General features: G+C 43.7%; 1 pseudogene; it reads left to right on the top strand.

The window, feature by feature from the left end:
• Positions 1-4,074: 4,074 nt before the first annotated feature.
• LOC138786844 (zinc finger protein 585A-like) overlaps positions 4,075-13,976 on the top strand; it is a 35,130-nt pseudogene continuing 25,228 nt past the window's right edge.

A 13,976-nucleotide genomic window follows, 5' to 3' on the forward strand; every position in this document is an offset into this window, starting at 1 on the left:
TACAGCTCAGCTACATGTACATTACACACATACAGCTCAGCTACATGTACATTACACACATACAGCTCAGCTACATGTACATTACACATATACAGCTCAGCTACATGTACATAACACACATATACAGCTCAGCTACATGTACATTACACACATACAGCTCAGCTACATGTACATTACACACATACAGCTCAGCTACATGTACATTACACATATACAGCTCAGCTACATGTACATTACACATATACAGCTCAGCTACATGTACATTACACACATATACAGCTCAGCTACATGTACATTACACACACATACAGCTCAGCTACATGTACATTACACACATACAGCTCAGCTACATGTACATTACACACATATACAGCTCAGCTACATGTACATTACACACATATACAGCTCAGCTACATGTACATTACACACACATACAGCTCAGTTACATGTACATTACACACATACAGCTCAGCTACATGTACATTACACATATACAGCTCAGCTACATGTACATTACACACATATACAGCTCAGCTACATGTACATTACACACATACAGCTCAGCTACATGTACATTACACATATACAGCTCAGCTGCATGTACATTACACACATATACAGCTCAGCTACATGTACATTACACACATACAGCTCAGCTACATGTACATTACACACATATACAGCTCAGCTACATGTACATTACACACATACAGCTCAGCTACATGTACATTACACATATACAGCTCAGCTACATGTACATTACACATATACAGCTCAGCTACATGTACATTACACATATATACAGCTCAGCTACATGTACATTACACACATACAGCTCAGCTACATGTACATTACACATATACAGCTCAGCTACATGTACATTACACACAGGGCTCTGCTGCAGGCATATATAACACACACATACACAGCTCTGCTCCACACACATCACACACACACACACAGCTCTGCTGCATACACATCACTTCAGCTCATCCAGCACAGCAGAGTCCTGCATACACTGAGCAGCAGCCCCTGATCATGTGACTCCTCCTCCATGTGACTGATCACATGACTGTGACATCATGGCAGGTCCTGGAAGCACAGGGGAAGCACACGGCTCCTGTACAGCTCTGCAGCTGGAGGTACAGTATATATATATATATATGGAAAAAAATGGAAATTTTGGCAGCACCTCTGTGACTCTGTTCGCACTGCAGGTTGCACGCTGCTTGTGGCTTAAGTACAGACAAAAAACAAAAGGTGCAACAGCAACCCACAGGTGTAAAGTCCTACGGTATATACTCCTCCCAGCGTACACACAGTAAACACCTGCTCTGTAGATATTAAAAATTAAAATATAAATTATTTATTTATTTTTTTTAAATTTTAAAATTTCTATATTTTAATTTTTAATATCTACAGAGCAGGTGTTTACTGTGTGTACGCTGGGAGGAGTATATACCGTAGGACCTTACACCTGTGGGTTGCTGTTGCACCTTTTGTTTTTTATATATATATATATATATATATATATATATATATATATATATATATATGAGTCACAGCAGGACCATTAACCCCTTCAGGACTGGGCGGTTATTGAAGACTCCTCCCCCTCACATCCCTGGAGGTCTCTGTACTGTGTGCTGTATATACAGGATTGGGACCTCTTTTTATCGTATGTTCACACTGAGTAAAACAGACGCAATTCCTTGGCAGCGCCACCCCCCCCCCCCCCACACACACACACACACCCAACCCCCCGCCACAGATCCCACCTGCCCCGCTGTGTCAGTGGGATGCCGCCACCGCCGCTCTGACGTCAATTCCCCTGCCATGGAACTCTGTCAGATTATGTTATCAGTTCTATGTATTTTCGCTGATATCCTTGTGATTTGCGATGGGTGTCCGGCCATACACCACTTCTTGCAGGACATACAGCAGCTGTTAAGTACTCGAAGACGAGATTTTTTAATAGTAGTAAATTGCAAATCTCTGGCACCAGTTGATTTGAAAGAACCTGCTAAACTACCCCTTTAAGGTGGCAGTATGCTTATATTTCCTTAGGGTACGTTCACACTTACCGGATCCGCAGCAGATTTAATTTAAATAGCTGAACACAGCAACAAATCAAATCTGCTGCGGATCTGCTGTGGATCCTGTAGGTGTGAACGCACCCTTAAAGGGACTTCTGGGCAGTATAAACTGGTGAGCTATCCACATGATCAGTCACAGATCGACAGGCGGTGAGGAACAAGCGGCACCCACAACAATCAGCTGTTTGGCATCTGCACTACACTATGAACGGCGTTTGTCTCCGTTCACTTTGTAGTGGTAGTAATGTGTAACTGCAGCTCGGCTCCTATTTAAGCAGATAGTGCCTTAGTCCATTTTGTTTTGAAAATCCCTTTAAATATTTCCCTTTTTTATCTACAGGAAATTACATGGAATTTTGTATGTTGTAACATTCACTTATGTTCCTTCCATTCAGGCTCCTCCCCTCCAGGATCCTCTGCTGATATCTTCTATATAAGAGACCGACCCATCAACCATGGAGAGAGACAGAGACAAGATAGCCGACAGGATAATAACCCTCACCCTACACATACTCTTCCTGCTTACTGGGGAGGTGAGGGATTCTGGGAGTGATGTCATCATGACATCATTCTTATCTATGGAATAACAGGTGGATAGGACTGGAGAGGTGAGGGATTCTGGGAGTGATGTCATCATGACATCATTCTTATCTATGGAATAACAGATGGATAGGACTGGAGAGGTGAGGGATTCTGGGAGTGATGTCATCATGACATCATTCTTATCTATGGAATAACAGATGGATAGGACTGGGGAGGTGAGGGATTCTGGGAGTGATGTCATCATGACATCATTCTTATCTATGGAATAACAGATGGATAGGACTGGGGAGGTGAGGGATTCTGGGAGTGATGTCATCATGACATCATTCTTATCTATGGAATAACAGATGGATAGGACTGGGGAGGTGAGGGATTCTGGGAGTGATGTCATCATGACATCATTCTTATCTATGGAATAACAGATGGATAGGACTGGGGAGGTGAGGGATTCTGGGAGTGATGTCATCATGACATCATTCTTATCTATGGAATAACAGATGGATAGGACTGGGGAGGTGAGGGATTCTGGGAGTGATGTCATCATGACATCATTCTTATCTATGGAATAACAGATGGATAGGACTGGAGAGGTGAGGGATTCTGGGAGTGATGTCATCATGACATCATTCTTATCTATGGAATAACAGATGGATAGGACTGGAGAGGTGAGGGATTCTGGGAGTGATGTCATCATGACATCATTCTTATCTATGGAATAACAGATGGATAGGACTGGGGAGGTGAGGGATTCTGGGAGTGATGTCATCATGACATCATTCTTATCTATGGAATAACAGATGGATAGGACTGGGGAGGTGAGGGATTCTGGGAGTGATGTCATCATGACATCATTCTTATCTATGGAATAACAGATGGATAGGACTGGAGAGGTGAGGGATTCTGGGAATGGATGGAGTGATAGTAATGTGTCTCTCCATACACAGGATTACAAAGTAGTGAAGAAGTCCTCTAGTGGGCGCTGTGGGGCCCCTGGGGGTGAAGGATGGGGAAGAACCCTGAGCCCAATCCCGGGGCCCCTGATACATGAGGAAATGGAGGAAGAGAAGATCCTAGAAGTCACCAACAAGATGGTGGAGCTGCTGAGTGGAGAGGTGAGACTGTGGCTGCTGGGAATGCTGGGACATTATACAGTAACACCACTGGAGGGGTGGGGGGGATGACTGTGTGATCATTGTGTGTGTCAGGTTCCTATAAGGTGTCAGGACGTGGCGGTCTATTTCTCCATGGAGGAGTGGGAGTATGTAGAAGGACACAAGGATCAGTACAAGGATGTGATGCTGGAGGATCAGCAGCCCCTCCCATCAGCAGGTAATAGACAGGACTATATACACACCTCCTCTCTGTATTATCTGGATGGAAAGAATGAATTCAGTCTCTGTATGTGTTCCCTCCAGTCAGATCCAGTAAGAGAACAGCACCAGAGAGATGTCCCCGTCCTCTTCTCCCACAGGATCAGGATCAGGTAGATGGAGATGTTCCCTATGATCTGTACATCCCACCTGACTTCTCCTCCTGTCTGATGACTATTACAATATTTCTCTCACATCTTATGAATCAGGGGGAAGATGGGAACAATATTAATGCTCCAGAGACAGATGTGAGCAGTGATGAGCAGTATAAGGAGGACATCACTACAGGGAAGGATCTGAACCCTATTAATGTTATAGACATAACGGTAAAAAAAGAAGAGACAGATGACGGCAGTGATGAGCAGTATAATGAGGACATCACTACAGGTAACCACCCAGGTGAGTAGTCACCACTAAATGCAGAGAACACTCACACATTATTAAAGGAGAAGTTCGGCTAAAACTATTTTTTAATATGTTTTTACTTATGGAAAGTTAGACTAATTTCTAATGTACATTAATTATGGTAAATGCACATATAGGGCTATTTCCCTTAATTTAGTAGATCAGGGAGACTTCAGATTCTCTAAAAAAAAGTGACGTAACAAATCGGGGGTGTAATTCCAATAGAGTGTCCAGCAGGGGGCGCACTATATATAGAAGTCAATGAGTACCATTTACTTCTATATATAGTGCGCCCCTGCTGGACACTCCATTGGAATTACAATGTATGTAAATGTATTATACAGTATGCTTTTGATTGAATACATTTTTGGAATACTTGGGGGATGAAGTGTCCAAGTTGGGGAGTAGTACGTGTGCTAACCCCATAACAAAAGCCGCCGCCACACAGCTGCTTGTCCCAAGAGCTTCAGGATGCCCCCTCCGCCGCTCCCCCTCCTCCTAGCTAGTGCGTGTCGGCCGGGGACAGGAAGCACCCCCACCCTGCAGAGAGCACGGTGCTCCCAGTGCTTCCTGTCCCCGGCCGGCATGCACTGCGGACCGGGAAGCGGTATGTGGGCGCAGAGAGCAGCGGTGGTGAGCGGCGGTAAGTGGCGGGGTTGATCGACGCGATAGTAAGAACTTGTTAGCTGGGAGGTGGAGGAGGGGGAGCGGCGGAGGGGGCATCCTGAAGCTCTTAGGACAAGCAGCTGTGCGGCAGCGGCCTTTGTTATGGGGATAGCACAGGTACTACTCCCTAACTTGGACACTTGCTCCCCCAAGTATTCCATAAATGTATTCAATCAAAAACATACTGTATATTACATTTACATACACATCCATTGTAATTCCAATGAAGTGTCCAGTAGGGGCGCACTATATATAGAAGTCAATGGTACTCATTCTGCTGGACACTCCATTGTAATTACACCCCCGGTTCGTGACGTCACATTTTTTTAGAGAATCTGAAGTCTCCCTGATCTACTAAATTAAGGGAAATAGCCCTATATGTGCATTTCCCATAATTAATGTACATTAGAAATTTGTCTAACTTTCCGTAAGTAATAACATATTAAAAAATAGTTTGGGCCGGAGTTTAAGGTTAAGGTTAGTACTGAAAAATATATATTTTTATTCTTGTCAGACAACTGTACCCGGAGATCAGAGGGACATCAGATATCTCCAGATATTACAGCAGATGGTCAGATCACACAAGATACATGTGAAGAACATTATATTACCCCAGATATACCCCCAGCCCCTCACAGCGAAGATCTGGCATCTCATCCTGTTATACAAGTCCTTTATCCTGATACGTCACAGACTGCTAAGCAAAATAATAGGCACAGAAAGGACGTTGATTATCAAACAACTCATTCAGAAGAGAAACAGTTTTCATGTTCAGAATGTGGTAAATATTTTACCCAGAAAGCTTATCTTATGAGACATCAAAAAATTCACACAGGGGAGAAACCATTTTCATGCTCAGATTGCGGAAAATGTTTTACATGGAAATCGAGACTTGTGGAACATCAGCAAATTCACACAGGGAAGAAGCCATTTTCATGTTCAGAATGTGCAAAATGTTTTACTCAGAAAGCGCATCTTGTTGAACATCAGAAGACTCACACAGGGGAGAAACCGTTTTCATGTTCAGAATGTGGTAAATGTTTTACTGGTAAATCAAAACTTGTTGAACATCAGAGAATTCACACAGTGGATAAGCTATTTTCATGCCAAATATGTAGGAAATGTTTCACGCGAAAATCAAAACTAGTTGATCATCAGAGAACTCATACAGGAGAGAAGTTATTTTTATGCCCAGAATGTGGGAAAGGGTTTAGTCAAAAATCAAAACTGGTTGAACATGAGAGAACTCACACTGGGGAGAAGCCATTTCCATGTCAGAAATGTGGGAAATGTTTTACCAGGAAAACAGATCTTTCTCGGCATGAGACAATTCACACAGGAGAGAAAGCATATTCATGCACAGAATGTGGGAAATGTTTTGCTCAAAAAGCAAACCTAGATAAACATCTTAAAATTCACACAGGGGAGAAACCTTTTTCATGTTCTGAATGTGAAAAATGTTTTATTCAGAAATCAAGCTTTGTTGAACATCAAAAAACCCACACAGGGGAGAAGCCTTTCTCATGCAGAGAATGTGGGAAAATGTTTTCTCAGAAATCAAGTTTTGTTGACCATCAGAGAACTCACACAGGGGAGAAGCCTTTCCCTTGTCTGGAATGTGGGAGATGTTTTACTCATAGATCAAGTCTGATTAAACATCAGAAAATTCACACAGGAGAGAAGCCGTTTAAATGTCTGGAATGTGGGAAATGTTTTATTCAAAAACCACCTTTTCTTAAGCATCAGAGAAGTCACACGGAAGGGAAGATTTTTCAATGTACAGAGTGTGGGAAATGTTATACTGAGAAATCTATATTTGTTGAACATCAAAAAATTCACACAAGGGAGAAACCATTTTCATGATACTTAGGGACTTATTGTGATGATCGATAATCGGCCACATTGGGTCGATTCGGCCAATTATTGCTCTGTGAAATAGAGACAACGACCAGCCGATGGCGACTGTCAGGTTTCAGACCACATATCGCTCTGTGTAATAGTGATGTACGGCCAACAATTCCCCAAAAACCTGACACCTTACCTTTCTCCGCTTCCGATCTTCTCTCCTGTGCCCCCAGCTTCCTGGTCCTGGTGGGCAGTGTCAACTGGCAGGCCGCTCAGCCAATTACAGGCCGTGGCGGTCCCAGTCTGTGATTGGCTGAGCGGCTGGTCAGCTGTCCGGAAAGGTAAGGTATTAGGTGTTTGGACAAGGGCAGCATGGACATCGCGAACGATGTCCATGAAGCCTTTGCTGACTGATTATTGGGCCATGTAAGAGGTTCAGTGAACGAGCGCCGATCTAGCAGAGATGGCCGTCGTCGGCTCATGTAATAGGACCCTCAGATATAAAACCAAAAGTCAACTTTAACTGGACACAGGAAATGACACAGGAAAGAAATGCGGGAAAATCTCATCATTAAACATTAAAGAACTCGCAGTGATTTGGCTTTTTGTAACAGAAAAAAATAGTACAAGAAATAAGTCCAAGTCATTCAAGAGCGAGAAATTAATGTAGGATAAGAAATAGTGTGGCTTGTGGCGGTGTATGGGGTTTGTAGCGGTGTGTGGTGGTGTATGTGGTCTGTGGCAGTGTATGGAGTTTGTGAGTGTGTATGGGGCGTGTGGCGGTGTATGGGGCGTGTGGGGGTGTATGGGGCGTGTGGGGGTGTATGGGGCGTGTGGCGGTGTATGGGGTCTGTGGCGGTGTATGGGGCGTGTGGCGGTGTATGGGGTCTGTGGCGGTGTATGAGGTGTGTGGCGGTGTATGAGGTGTGTGGCGGTGTATGGGGAGTGTGGCAGTGTATGAGATGTGTGGCGGTGTATTAGGTTTATGGGGTCTGTGGCAGTGTATGGGGCATGTGGCAGTGTATGGGGCTTGTGGCAGTGTACGGTGCATGATGTTCGTAGCGGTGTATGAGGTCTGTGGCGGTGTATGGATCGTGTGGTGGTGTATGAGGTTTATGGTAGTGTATGATGTTTGTGGTGGTGTATGGGACGTGTGGCGGTGTATGATGTTTGTTGCGGTGTATGGGGTCTGTGGGGGTGTATGGAGTCTGTGGCGGTGTATGAGATTTATGGTAGTGTATGATGTTTGTGGCGGTGTATGGGGCATGTGTGATGTTTGTGGTGGTGAATGGGGCTTGTGGCGGTGTATGAGATGTGTGGCGGTGTATGGGGCATGTGTGGTGTTTGTGGTGATGTATGATGTTTGTGGTGGTGAATGGGGCTTGTGGCGGTGTATGAGATGTGTGGCAGTGTATGGGGTCTGTGGCGGTGTATGGGGCTTGTGGCGGTGTATGAGATGTGTGGCGGTGTATGGGGCTTGTGGCAGTGTATGGGGTCTGTGGCAGTGTATAGGGTCTGTGGCGGTGTATGGGGCTTGTGGCGGTGTATGAGATGTATGGCAGTGTATGGGGCGTGTGGCAGTGTATGGGGCATGTGGCGGTGTATGAGGTTTAGGGTAGTGTATGATGTTTGTGGCGGTGTATGGGGTCTGTGGGGGTGTATGGAGCGTGTGGCGGTGTATGGGGTCTGTGGCGGTGTATGAGATTTATGGTAGTGTATGATGTTTGTGGCGGTGTATGGGGCATGTGTGGTGTTTGTGGTGATGTATGATGTTTGTGGTGGTGAATGGGGCTTGTGGCGGTGTATGAGATGTGTGGCAGTGTATGGGGCATGTGGCAGTGTATGGGGCGTGTGGCAGTGTATGGGATCTGTGGCGGTGTATGGGGCTTGTGGCGGTGTATGAGATGTGTGGCGGTGTATGGGGTGTGTGGCAGTGTATGGGGTTGCTGGGGAGTGTTCTAGATAGAAAGTAAGACATCTCCAGCTTGGTGGATGTTCTCCCACTTCTGACACCAAGGGACAGATTTACTATTGAGTTTAAAAAAAAAATGCAGTTTTTTTTGTTACAAAGTATTCATGTGTTTTTTTTAAATATACTGTGCCCCCTGCTGGACACCCCATAGGAATTACACCTGATTCGTGACATCACGGTTTTTGAGAGAATTTGAACACTCCCCGATCTACTAAATTAAGGGAAATAGCCCTATATGTGCATTTCCCATAATTAATGTACATTAGGAATTTGTCTGACTTTCCATAAGTAATAACATATTAAAAAATACTTTTGGCCGAACTTCTCCTTTAAGAAGTCCGCCTATGGAGCACTCTGGGTGATTTATGTTTTGAGGAATCACATTTATGGGGATTTGTTCTATTGCTGAAAAATTCATTACGTAAATTGGAAAGTTTAACATTAAGCGTCAAATATAAATTACCCCCATTTTAAATTTAAAACATAAAAAAATAATAAAAACGTTATATACTTTAGTGTGTGTAATTGGGAATCTAGTAAAATATAACGATAGTATTCCCGCATGGTGAACAATGTAAATAAAGGGGACGAATTTATAAATTCTCATCTAAACAAATACGACAACGTGGCGCAAAAAATGACGTCCCACCGTCCTTATAGGCAGAAAAAGAAAAGCCGGCTCCAGTTTTGTACTTCTGTGTATGTCATGGTGATAATTATGTAATCTATTATTGATTTAAATAAAGAAATATTTTTTATTCACGTATTAGTTCTGCAGTTTTTTATTTGGTTGATATTTAATATTTAAATTGCAAACGTATTATTTTGTGGCAGACTTTTTTTGGGTTTCGGAAAAAGAAAATCGTTATGGCGTTATTTGCATAATGAGTAGAAAGAAAAGAATCAGGGAGGGGGTGGGGTCTGTTTGTAGTCTCCATCATTGGGACTGGATGATACCAGTGTAATGGACCAAGGGAACATACAGAAAAAGGCCGGGGAGTCACCAGAGATGAGAGGAACACCAGCAAGCTTGTGTCTGATCGGTTGGCATTTGAATACTGGTGGCTGAAGAAGTTGGATGCAGCCTGAGGCCATCTTCACACAAAGTAAATTTTTAGCCGGGTCACAGAATGGCCGTTGTCATAATGTGTGTGAACCTGGCCCTAGGGAGTCTATGAAAACACTGATCTAACCTATGGCAACTCTACAGTCATGGCCAAAAGTTTTGAGAATGACACAAATCTTCTATTTTCCCATGATCCTCTGCCCTCTGGCTTTTCTGCGTGTTTGTCAGATGTTTTTATCACATACAGAAATATAATTGCAATCATATTATGGGTAACAGAAGCTTATACTGACAGAATGAGTTACTGCAGCAAGTCAGTATTTGCAGTGTTGCGCCTTCTTCTTCAGGACCTCTGCAATTCTCTTCGGCTGCTCTCACCAACTTCTGGACCAAATCCTGACTGATAGCCGTCCATTCTTGCACAATCAATGCTTGCATTTTTTTTTTTAGAATTTGTTGGTTTTTGTTTGTCCACCCGTCTCTTGATGATTGACCACAAGTTCTCAATGGGATTAAGATCTGGGGAGTTTCCAGACCATGGACCCAAAATCTCTATGTTTTGTTCCCTGAGCCATTTAGTTATCACCTTTGCTTTATGGCCAGGTGCTCCATCATGCTGGAAAAGGCATTGTTGGTGGCCAAACTGCTCTTGGACGGTCGGGAGAAGTTGCTCTTGGAGGACATTCTGGTCCCATTCTTTTATTCACGGCTGTGTTTTTAGGCAAGACTGTGAGAGAGCCGATTCCCTTGGCCGAGAAGCAACCCCACACATGAATGGTTTCAGGATGCCGGTTACAGTTGGCATGAGACAAGACTGGTGGTAGCGCTCACCTCGTCTTCTCCCAATAAGCTGTTTTCCAGATGTCCCAAACAATCGGAAAGGGGATTCATCAGAGACAATGACTTTCCCCCAGTCCTCAGCAGTCCTCTCCCTGGACCTTTCCCCCAGTCCTCAGCCGTCCACTCCCTGGACCCTTCCCCCAGTCCTCAGCAGTCCGCTCCCTGGACCTTTCCCCCAGTCCTCAGCAGTCCGCTCCCTGGACCTTTCCCCCAGTCCTCAGCAGTCCACTCCCTGGACCTTTCCCCCAGTCCTCAGCAGTCCGCTCCCTGGACCTTTCCCCCAGTCCTCAGCAGTCCCCTCCCTGGACCTTTCCCCCAGTCCTCAGCAGTCCACTCCCTGGACCTTTCCCCCAGTCCTCAGCAGTCCCCTCCCTGGACCTTTCCCCCAGTCCTCAGCAGTCCACTCCCTGGACCTTTCCCCCAGTCATCAGCAGTCCCCTCCCTGTGCCTTCTGCAGAATATCAGTCTGTCCCTGATGTTTTTTCTGGAGAGAAGTGGCTTCTTTGCTGCCCACCGTGAGACCAGGCCTTGCTCCAAGAGTCTCCGCAGTCTCACAGTGCAGATGCCCTCACACCTGCCTGCTGTCATTCCTGAGTAAGCTCTGCACTGCTGGTAGCCCCATCCCGCAGCTGAAACACTTTTAAGAGACGGTCCTGGCGCTTGCCGGTCTTTCTGGCCGCCCTGGAGCCTTTTTGGCAATAATGGAACCTCTCTCCTTGAAGTTCTTGATGATGCGATAGATTGGTGACTGAGGTGCAATCTTTCTAGCTGCGATACTCTTTCCTGTTAGGCCATTTTTGTGCAGTGCAATGATTACTGCACGTGTTTCTTTAGAGATAACCATGGTAACAGAAGAGAAACAATGATGCCAAGCACCAGCCTCCTTTTAAAGTGTCCACTGGTGTCATTCTAAGGGTCCATTTACACAGAAAGATTATCTGACAGATTATCTGCCAAAGATTTGAAGCCAAAGCCAGGAACGGACTATAAACAGGGATCAGGTCATAAAGGAAAGCCTGAGATTTCTTCTCTTTTGAAATCCATTCCTGGCTTTGGCTTCAAATCTTTGGCAGATAATCTTTCTGTGTAAATGGACCTTTACTTAATCATGACAGATTGATCTCCAGCCGTGTCCTCATCAACACCCACACCTGTGTTACTGGAGCAATCACTGAAACAATGTTAGCTGGTCCCTATAAGGCAGGGCTGCAATCATGTTGAAATGTGTTTTGGGGGATAAAGTTCATTTTCTAGGCAAATATTGACTTTGCAAGTAATTGCTGTTAAATTGCTGATCACTCTGTATAACATTCTGGAGTATATGCAAATTGTCATTTTAAAAACTGAAGCAGTAGACTTTGTAAAAATTTATATTTGTATCATTCTCAAAACTTTTGGCCATGACTGTAGTAGTCACACAAGAGAATCCGAAGGGGACTGAGGCATATTCAACAATATGTGGAAGGTCAACAATACAGAACAGAACAGGCGTATATATAAGACACACATACAGCTCAGCTACATGTACATTACACACATACAGCTCAGCTACATGTACATTACACATATACAGCTCAGCTACATGTACATTACACATATACAGCTCAGCTACATGTACATTACACACACATACAGCTCAGCTACATGTACATTACATATATACAGCTCAGCTACATGTACATTACACACATACAGCTCAGCTACATGTACATTACACACATACAGCTCAGCTACATGTACATTACACATATATACAGCTCAGCTACATGTACATTACACATATATACAGCTCAGCTACATGTACATTACACATACAGCTCAGCTACATGTACATTACACACATACAGCTCAGCTACATGTACATTACACACATACAGCTCAGCTACATGTACATTACACATATATACAGCTCAGCTACATGTACATTACACACATACAGCTCAGCTACATGTACATTACACACATACAGCTCAGCTACATGTACATTACACACATACAGCTCAGCTACATGTACATTACACATATATACAGCTCAGCTACATGTACATTACACACATACAGCTCAGCTACATGTACATTACACACATATACAGCTCAGCTACATGTACATTACACACATACAGCTCAGCTACATGTACATTACACATATATACAGCTCAGCTACATGTACATTACACACATACAGCTCAGCTACATGTACATTACACATATACAGCTCAGCTACATGTACATTACACATATACAGCTCAGCTACATGTACATTACACACATACAGCTCAGCTACATGTACATTACACACATACAGCTCAGCTACATGTACATTACATATATACAGCTCAGCTACATGTACATTACACACATACAGCTCAGCTACATGTACATTACACACATACAGCTCAGCTACATGTACATTACACACATATACAGCTCAGCTACATGTACATTACACACATACAGCTCAGCTACATGTACATTACACACATATACAGCTCAGCTACATGTACATTACACATATACAGCTCAGCTACATGTACATTACACACATACAGCTCAGCTACATGTACATTACACACATACAGCTCAGCTACATGTACATTACACACACATACAGCTCAGCTACATGTACATTACATATATACAGCTCAGCTACATGTACATTACACACATACAGCTCAGCTACATGTACATTACACACATACAGCTCAGCTACATGTACATTATACACATACAGCTCAGCTACATGTACATTACACACATACAGCTCAGCTACATGTACATTACACACATATACAGCTCAGCTACATGTACATTACACACATACAGCTCAGCTACATGTACATTACACACATATACAGCTCAGCTACATGTACATTACACACACACAGCTCAGCTACATGTACATTACACATATATACAGCTCAGCTACATGTACATTACACATATACAGCTCAGCTACATGTACATTACACACATACAGCTCAGCTACATGTACATTACACACATATACAGCTCAGCTACATGTACATTACACATATACAGCTCAGCTACATGTACATTACACACATACAGCTCAGCTACATTACATTACACATATACAGCTCAGCTACATGTACATTACACACATATACAGCTCAGCTACATGTACATTACACACATACAGCTCAGCTACATGT

The sequence above is a fragment of the Dendropsophus ebraccatus genome, chromosome 3, assembly GCF_027789765.1.
Source record: "Dendropsophus ebraccatus isolate aDenEbr1 chromosome 3, aDenEbr1.pat, whole genome shotgun sequence".
Classification (NCBI taxonomy): Eukaryota; Metazoa; Chordata; class Amphibia; order Anura; family Hylidae; genus Dendropsophus; species Dendropsophus ebraccatus.